Here is a 9,701-nt window from a genome sequence, read left to right as displayed (position 1 = left end):
GTCCCTTCTACTGTTCCAACAACAGTCCAAACATCCATATGTAGTTTTTCAAACAGAATAATCAGTGGTGGTCTTTCAGAATCAATGAACAAAGTTACCAACTATCTCACCCGACTCAGAGTTCACCAAACCAATATTTACAAGAGTGCAAATAGCTGCACATGTGTAATTGCCCTTTTACCTTTATGATGCATGTGAATTAAGGAGCATGTATACTGATATTGTTGTTTAGAATTTTCATCAAATTAAAACCTTTTAGAATATTTTAAAAACTGAAAGTGTGTTAATTATCTCTAACACATTAGAAACACAATGTGCTTGAAGGAAGCTATACAAAATAAAGTGTATTGCCCTGAAAAATTGGTTTTGTCTGGTAAAGAAATATTTATTACTCATAAAAAACCCATTAAGTAACTGATGAGAGTATTTGATTTGTGACACAAAACTTACTCTTGGGGTGCATGTGCATACCCACACATTAATACTCTTTTTAAAACATAATACAGTCTGATTATAATATCATTAGTAAATAATATAATGAGGTTAACTCACAGAAGACAATAATATAAATATGCTTAGTGAATTGCTAAGGACAGGAAAATAGAGATATACTTCTAAATACTGCCACATTTGCAATAAATGCAATAATTGCACAAATGCAATAAAACCATGCTGATATCTATGCAGCAGCTCGGGGGAAATCCAAAGAAGCTGGGTACTAGTTCTGTGATGTCGGAGTTCTGAGAGTCATTTCCAGGATTGCAAATAAAGCTGACCTGAAGCTTATTTTATCAAAATGTGATGAAGCCCATCTTATCTATTAAACGAGGGAAGGGCACAGGCAGAAAGCTTACTACCAAGTCCATTAGGTTTTTGGCTTTGTTGCCAACAGAGTTACACAAGCCCCTCCGTTTCCAAATGTCCGTAGCTGAGGAAGAAGACAGTAGCTTTTTCATGATGAAGAGGAGACTTGTCTTCAAATCAGGCCTCTAAACAGTAGGTCTGTGAAGTGTTGAAAAGGCTTTGCTTTCATTTACATGGTGTACAAAAAACTAATCTTTGAACATTTACATTTTTTTGAAAAAGCCCATATAACCACATCAACCCAAAACAAACTTGGAATGTTCTGGCCTGCTTGCTGGTAAGCTCACTAAACCAGTTCTCACCTCAGCTTGTAATGTGATAACAATTTTTATGCAATTAGTTCTTTTTTGGTGCAAATAGACAATGCCTGGATCTGTAGGACAGAGACCTTAAAGACATCTTTTCAGATTTCTGAAGTCACACACTCAGATTTATGGAAAGAGAAAGGCAAGGTAGAGGATGCTACCACAATCCCACAGAAATTTAAGATGTCCAAGGAAAGGACAGTTCCACATGATCCACAAAGGAGACTAGTATGTTCACTATTTTATTAGCCAAGTATCACTATCTGTAGGATTTAAGTTACCTCTCCATCCAAGCCAGAAGCTGTCAAGGCTATCAGGGAGAGGACATTATCTCCAATTTTGAGACACCTGAATCCAACACTTCAGGCTAGCGGAACTGACTATTAGATTGAATTATATTTCTGCCATGCTTGATACAAATAGCATGCCAATGTGATATGCCCTGAAGAGAAGACAGCAAAAACAAAATCCCAGCAGAAAAAATTGACTCCACTGCCATATGGATACACATGCATACACTTAAAAATTCAGTTTCGTTTGAAGGCATGCAATTACCTTCAGTACTCTTTAAAAAAGAATCATAGTCAGGAATTATCTTAAAGAAGAAGTGTACTTTTAAAATAAAGAATTACTGTGTCTCTTAAAATGTCTGTCACGCCTAGGGTCAATGGCAGATTCCAACCATGAGCAAAGAACGGGTTCCCTTGAAGAGCTCAGCCACTGACAGTGATCTCCTTACATGCAAACTAAATAAAAATTAAAAACAACTGTAGGCAAAGGATGTGGAATTGCCATCATGAAGGTCCCTGTCAAATGTGGCTGACTACCATAGAATTGGGAACTAACCCAAGATTTTCAAATACAAGAGAATGAAAAGGTCAAATGAACCATTTTCCAAGTACACTCATGGCCTAGGTCTACCAAGCTCAAGGCTTTTGCTGTTAGGTGAAGAATGGCATTGAGCTCCAGTTTACCATGAGAAGGAAATACGTTGTTTCAGTTGTCATGTTTGCTTTATTTATGATGATGACTGCTTTGCTGTGATTACGTGAGTCCTGATGGTTGGGAGAGCTGCTAACCATGTGTTCAACACATGGGAGCATAAAAAACATTAAATACGAGTGTCATTGCAGTAACATTATCAAATGGAACTTAAAGATCTTTAAAAAATCCCATTTTATTAATGAGGTCTGTATTTGTATGTGGGGAAGAGGTAGATATGGTAGGAATTGAGAATAGTTTCAGACTTTAAAGATTAGGTAGACCTGAATCACCTCTTTCCGTTTTATTCTGTAGTTCCTGTTACCAAAACACACAGAATGCAGCTCCTAATCCAATGCATTGTTGTCTTCTACGTTTAATCATGTGTTTCTTAATCCTACTCTGTTCTCCAAGAAAAACAGTGGTGTGAGTCAGTGGCTAAATTTCATGGTAAACTGAGTGAGGCAAAGGAGAAAACACAGGAAAAAAAAATGTGCTACTTGTTACTAGCCTCAAACTTTCGCTCCTTCCATAACCATTGTCATTCAGCTAGAGACCATTAAATGTATAAAAACTGACGCCTTTTACTCCAGATCTTTGTTCTGAACCTAACCACCATATGACAGTGTTACTTTCTTGGGAACCACTGAAGATCTCCATTACAGATGACAGGGATTTTTGGGTCTGGGCATATTTGCTAGATCACAAAAGGTGCATATGGCTTTGATGGTGAATTCAGACATCTTCAAACGAATCCTTTATTTTGAAAAAAACCCCAAACCCTAGCAGTTATTTCAGTGCAATATATATATTCTAATGCCCCAAAGTTCTCTAAAAGTGGCTGAAATTCAGGTGGGATAGCCTGTATTGGGAAATGCTGTTCTGATTCCTTAACTCAATAGAGAGCACCTTTCTACACTGGAGATATAAAATACCACACTGTAACATTTTATATTTCTAAATGGACTAAACAGACTCATGAAAGAGCGGGTTAGGCCATCCATAATTCACCATTGGTTATTTTTTCCTTTTCTTAACACTGCAACAGTGACTAAGAGTATTGCAAAACTTTGATTCCAATGAGTAGTGCAATGGCTGTAAGATTTATGGACTTGAAAGCTGTGTTATGGCACTTGAAGAAACCTGTTTTTACTGCTGCATAAACCATTGATCAAATTAAAAAAAAAAAAAAAAAAAAAAAGAAGAAGAATTTAAGTAAATTTTTTAGAAGTCAGTGTTATAACAGATAAGCATGGCTGTCATAGTTCTTGCATAGACCCTGGCTATTGCTGAATTCCCAAACCCTATGACTGAGCTGACTCTGTGCATGCCTGGGTAATGTATGTGTGCACAGGTAGAAAAGCAGAAAAGTATGTCCTGCTCCTGATTCTTTATAGCTTCATCCTGCTAATCCCTCAGTGTCTCTAGCTTTGCTGCAGCCTTTCTGGTGATTTCTGCTCTGAAGTTAAGGTGTCTTGGAAGAATTTTCAGGGACTCTCTTGAGTGTGAAGTTATCCAGCAGGCAAGCAGTATATGCCATAATGATACACATTTATTTCAGTTAAAATACATCAATTAGTAGTTGAGGCTATTTTCTAATTTCTTACCACATTGAATATTTTCTGCTGTGTTTTTACATTCTCAGCAGCAACGTTTAAGCCTTTAAAAGAACAAGAACTATCTGCAAAATTGAAGATAAGGCCTTCATAAACCTATCCCAAAATATAAGCTGCTTGTAAAAAACACTTTGTGTCTATTTTGTTGTGCATCTGGAGGTTCTTGGTATAGACGTTTACAAAACTGGGAATAATTTCCAATTAAAAGATGGACGAACAGTTGCAAAGAAGTTAAGTGCTGGCTCCAGTAAAGGCCCAAGTACCCACAGTTTGACTTGTGTCCAATGAAAATACCAAAGCCCAAGCACATGCAGCTCAAACCTTGCCACTCTTTCCTGATTCCTCAGGCACCTAAAGGCTATACACAGCTATGCTTTCCTGTAATGATGGACCTCAGGTGCCTGCACTCCTACCTCTATACATGCCTAGGACTGTTTGAGACTCAGCGAACCTTCCACAGCTCTACACCTATCTCAGTCCTAAACCCAGCCTGAATCCACAGACTTGGCAATTCTTCCCCTATATTCCCTGAGGGAGCAAGCCTGGCAACTGCTCATCTCACACATGTCTACAGGACCAGGCATTGCACGAAATACCTCAGCAGACATAGACAGTTAATTAAAGTGTCTGTAAGAGTTATGGCAAAAGAATCAAAGCTCTAATGACATCAGAGAAGACAATCAAAGAATGAACACAGATTTGTCACCTAGTGCTTCATATGGCAGGCTGAACATAAGGAAGGACAGAGTAACAGAGGGCTCTAGCTAGTCCTCAAGGAGTGTTTGGGTAGCTAGGCAGACACCTGATAAAAATACAAGAGTAGTCCAAGAGATGACAAAACCTAAGCGAACCACACATCCCACCTTCCTGAGTAGATGGCTACTTTTGGCTCCTTGTCTTGACTTAATTATTTTCTGAATTGTTGAACAGCTTCAGCAGGGGAGGTGCAGGTCTCACACAAACAGGCTGCAGCCTCATGGCTAAGAGGCTGCACCTCTGGAGGTGCTGGTTTGAATGCCTCCAGTGAGTAGACAGACACCGTCACCTTCTCTTTTCTGATTCCTGAAACATCACCAGCCTCCTTTCACTCACTTTTTATGTATTGTTTTTTCTTCTCCTTCGGGAAAGATGTATTTAGCTGCTACCCAAATTCTTGGAAGAATGTTACATTTAGCAAGACTTGGAAACTAGCAAGAGTTCATTTGCTGGACTGTGCATTCTTTATTCTAGTAACTTCAAAAATATCTTTAGATAATTTTGCAACTGTTGAAAAGGAAACATTTAAAAACTCCACTTCCTTACTCACTACTAGCATTCCAGTGACAAATTTAATATTGCAATAATTGCAATGTATGGGATTTGCTGACCAAGAGTTCCAGTGAGCCTATGGGACCCTGTTAGTGTTCCTAACATGACATCTCCTTTTAGCAAGATGCACCATATTTCAGCACTGAAGTTAAGGCACAATCTTTTTATCCACACCAGCATGACTAATTCTCTTCAGGGTGGTTTCAGGTGGAATTTTCTCTATTAAAATACACATGTGCAAGTACTGAAGAGTTTTTCAAAGCTTTTACATAAGCTGGTGGCAGTGTACTCAAACCAAGAGGGATCTGGACTCCAAATCAAACTAATAATTTAATTGCAAAGACTAAGACATAGAAGTACTTGGTTTTGCAAAGTATTTCTATAAATTAGAAACACACAAATCCCATTTGGTTATGGTGGGTTTTTTTTCACCTGGGAAGGTGGTTTTGTTACAGCTGATCACATTTCCCCTCCTAATGCACAGAGGCTTTCTAAACAAGCTGTCTGATCTCCACAAGATAAAAAAATGCTTTCTGCATCCAGATAGCCTGTGCCTTCATCTGGATTTATCTAATTACTAACTGCATCAAGATAAAAACCAGTGTACTTTGTCTCTTGTAAGCCTTCACATCATAGCTTTCTTAATGTAAAAACTTCAACCTGTAAGAAAGGCACAGCCAAAAGAACCCATAAACGCTTAATCCAAGAACTTACTATATTAAAAATGAGGGTTTCTTCTTTGCCTTGCAGCACAGGAGAATATCCTTTTCATTTATGGTCTCTCTTTTGTCAGATCAGAAGAAAAAGAAATGGCTAAGATGATTTTTTTTTTAGTGCGTCTGATAACTTTTAATGACATCAGCTCCGAAAGGAGTTTTTCCTCTAAGTGTTCTCGTATATTTAAAAAAAAAGAAGTCATTTTTTAACTGTGAATTCCTACGCTCATTTTGAAACCCTGACAAAAATAATAATACCTCCTTCACAGTTCCATCTGGTTGAGAACCAAAAAGTCCTGCCACAGTCTGATCTGAAGTGTAATTGATTTGATCACTGGCAATTTAACTTCTTCATTTACGTCTTTAGCGCATTAAGACTTCCTGGGGAGGGGAAAGAAAACTGTTTACATTTTTAGACTTTTTATAAGTGCATCCAAAAGCTTCAAGTGTTTGGAGCCTGATTAATTACAAACACCTAGAGGACTGCTCCCAGTCCTATTTACAGAATCTCTCTCACTTGATAGTGACTTAACACTTTCTCAGGCACTTTGAATCACATGTTGTGAGGGAGGAAAAAAAATCATTCAATCAAACTGCCAATGAAAGCAGCTAGTGGAGAACTGCTGGGCAGTGTGGTTAGTCCCACAATGTAAGATGACAGCTCTTGCACGGTTCTGAACAGCTTGACAGAAAGGAAGAGTGATGTCTGTTGGAGCTATGTTTGGAGAGTTAAGTTTAGGACTTGGAAAAACTCTAATTAGAATTCAAGATAATGCAAGAAAGGAGAGATCAATGAATAAATACCCAACTGCCCTTAGCCAAACAAGCTAAACAGGATCCTTCTGACAAAGCAACAGAAGAAGCAAAACAGAGCAGTTGTTGGAAATATTAAAAAAAAAAAAAAAAAAAAGATTTGGCCTTAGGCTCATGTGTGTAGTTTCCCAGAAGTGATTTTTTTTTGGCAATTTTTGAAAGAGTAAATTTTTGGTAACCATACAGATAAAAAAAAAATAGACTATTTTTGTATGTTAATATTATTGTATTTCTAATCCTGAAGTCCATAAAGTTTAGCATTTTAATATGCACCTTAACTAGAAAGCTATTTAACAGGGGAAAGAGCTATATATAAATTATTTCTTTGAGCAAGGCTCACCTGACTCAATTCTTTTGGATTGTTGTGTGTGCTTCACATAATACACTCTGAACAGCTCCACTGAAAACAAAGTCAAGCATCTGGCAAGCCCCTGCAGGATTCAGGTCTGAATCTAATTTCAGCAAAAAAAAAAATGAAGTATGTGCACAAATCCACCTTTCTTACCAAAGCACTTAACTATCAGTTTGTCTTTTATATAAGTCAACCAGCAGTTCTTTTAGGAAAAGACAACTGGTTAAACAATTCTTTGTCTGGCTTTAAGCATTTTTTTATCCATGACAGTGAAAACTTGGCTTATTCACTGGAAATATCCTTTTTTTTTTATTTTATTGGGGAGAATTACAGAAGTTAAGAGGCCTTCTTCCCTATTAAAAGCATTTAGAAATTTCAAAATAGATGTATTCAAGCACATTCAAGACACAAATTATGTGAAAGTTATAAAAGGTATGTTTCATCTTTCCAGATTATGTTGAACTCTCAGCTCTTCTTATGGATTACTTATTTCACAAGTTTGGTACCCAATCAGCTTTAAGGACTCAGGCCAAAATGATTCCTTTGAAAACTCTGTTCCCTACACTGTGGTTTTATAGGCGGGGAAATGGAGTCAAGAGAAAATTGGTATGATTGAAACAAAGTAAAGAATGAAGGTGGGGGGTTGAACTTGTCCCTCATACCTGCTCTTGACAGAGAGACCATCTAAATAAAAATGGCAGTGAGGAAGAGTTTTGTTTATTCCCACCTCCATTAGTACTCTCTCTGAGAAGTGAAGCAACTGATGCTGCAGCAGTAGAACTGTTTAACAGAGTTCTTTCCTTACTGTAATACAGCAGCTATTTTTTGTGGCACTGGATTTCAGCTATAAAATGCAGAAATTCTCAGTTGTTGTCTCAGACAAAAAAAAAAAAAAAAAGCTTCAGCTCTTTCATTCCTGCAAAGCTACATTTTTTTTTAATCTGGTATTCTGTTTTTACATACCTATTGCCAGGAAAAGCAAAAAGAACAGATAAGATTTCAATTTTGAAAAGAGGGCAATGGAACAAAAAACCAAAACCAAACCAACCCACAACAAAACAAACTAAAATAATTGCCTTGCAAATCCCCTTACATAATAAAATAGCTTTCCTGCCTCTCTTACTATTTTTTTTTTTGTTTCACTACAGACGTAAGTGGCAGAGTCAGGAAAAAAGCCTGGATAGATCTTGACACCTCCCTACCTACCTTAGCTGCCAGACTGACACTGTGTGCTTGATGGGTGTTGCACAGAATCCCCCACAGGTAACACCCTAAAACACAGGTGGTCACACAACAAGCTGCCCTGCATCACAGCAAGAAAAAAGTGAAAAGGACTATTTTGCCAGAACTGTGCATGAGATATCTATGTCTTAAAAGTATATGAAATCTAAGATGTTGGGACGCAGTAAGGTTCGGGAAAGAAGTTTTTCAGTTTTGCAGCATAACTGGAAATTATATTTCATAGCTGTCATATAGTGAAATAGTATGTAAATAATATACACTGAGCTCCTTAGATGCCTCTTTTCATATTTCCCAGATACAGCTTCATACTGTAAGGGCTTCTGATGTTCATACAAACTCAGTTTGCTTAACTGAGTCACTTCTCACATCACATTGCTCCAGAAATGCCCTGAAAGCAAAGCATGTCAGCAAACACCTCCTACAGCTTCAGGAGACAAAAGAAAAAGAAAAGCAAACGCATGAGGGCAGAGGAATTTTATGACTTTCATTTTCTTGGCAAATTCTTTTATAGTCATCAAGTACATAAGATGCATCAAAAAATTGTGAAAGAGTTTAAAAAATTTAGCTTGACATATGATATTTCTTAATTTGGCATAAAAGTTTATATTTGTTCAGCAATCAAACTTCATCCTAATAAAATAAGCTTTTCTAAATAGCTTTTGAAAAATAGTCACATATGGATTATATTATGTATGTAGGTGTTTTGAGGCCAGAAAACATATTTTTTGTTCTCTGTCTGCATCGCATAGCTGAGTGGAATGCTGGTGGGTGACCATGGCTCCTAGGCGTGGACATCATTACAAGCCCACAACCTGACTCTACATGCAGTATACGCTGAACAAGAAAGCTTTTCAAGCATACCAGACACCATATTTCTAAGAGAAAACCCAAGACTTTTAAATTATTTAGATGCTTAAAGATTTTCTCTTGAAGTAATTTATTCTTTTAATTTCTAATATCCTCTGTATGAGGATTTTCAAACTATTCCTAGATCAAGCAATATTTTGAAAGTCAAAGAAATGTAAAATACTTCAAAAAAAAAAAAAGGCCCCCAAATAAGCACTTTTTCCTAATTAATATTCTCTCATTCGGATGATGAAAATTTATATGTTAAAAAGTTGATATTCTGTCAACATAAATCTAAAATACTGCTTTTTCAGTAAGTACAATATTTTCCAACCTCCACCATATAGACATTAATTCTAAAACTCAAATAAGAGAATGATTAAAATTCCTTAATTAAACAGAATTTTGCCAATGTGAAGCACAGTCTTAAACTTAATTTTCCAGTACATTTGAAGAGAAATTTACCTCAATTCAGAATAACCGCAGCTTTTTCTGGTACTACTTTATAAGGCTTGATCTGAAGCACAATGCTACTTAAATCAGAGGTTTTTTTCATGTAATCATCTGCAATAGAATAAACAGTAGAGTACCTGCAGAAGAATAACAGGCCTGGTATGTTGGTATACTATCTTGAAACCAACATGCACATCCCTTTCCC

Source organism: Taeniopygia guttata, chromosome 5, assembly GCF_048771995.1.
Source record: "Taeniopygia guttata chromosome 5, bTaeGut7.mat, whole genome shotgun sequence".
Classification (NCBI taxonomy): Eukaryota; Metazoa; Chordata; class Aves; order Passeriformes; family Estrildidae; genus Taeniopygia; species Taeniopygia guttata.
Note: the sequence above shows the minus strand (reverse complement) of the source record.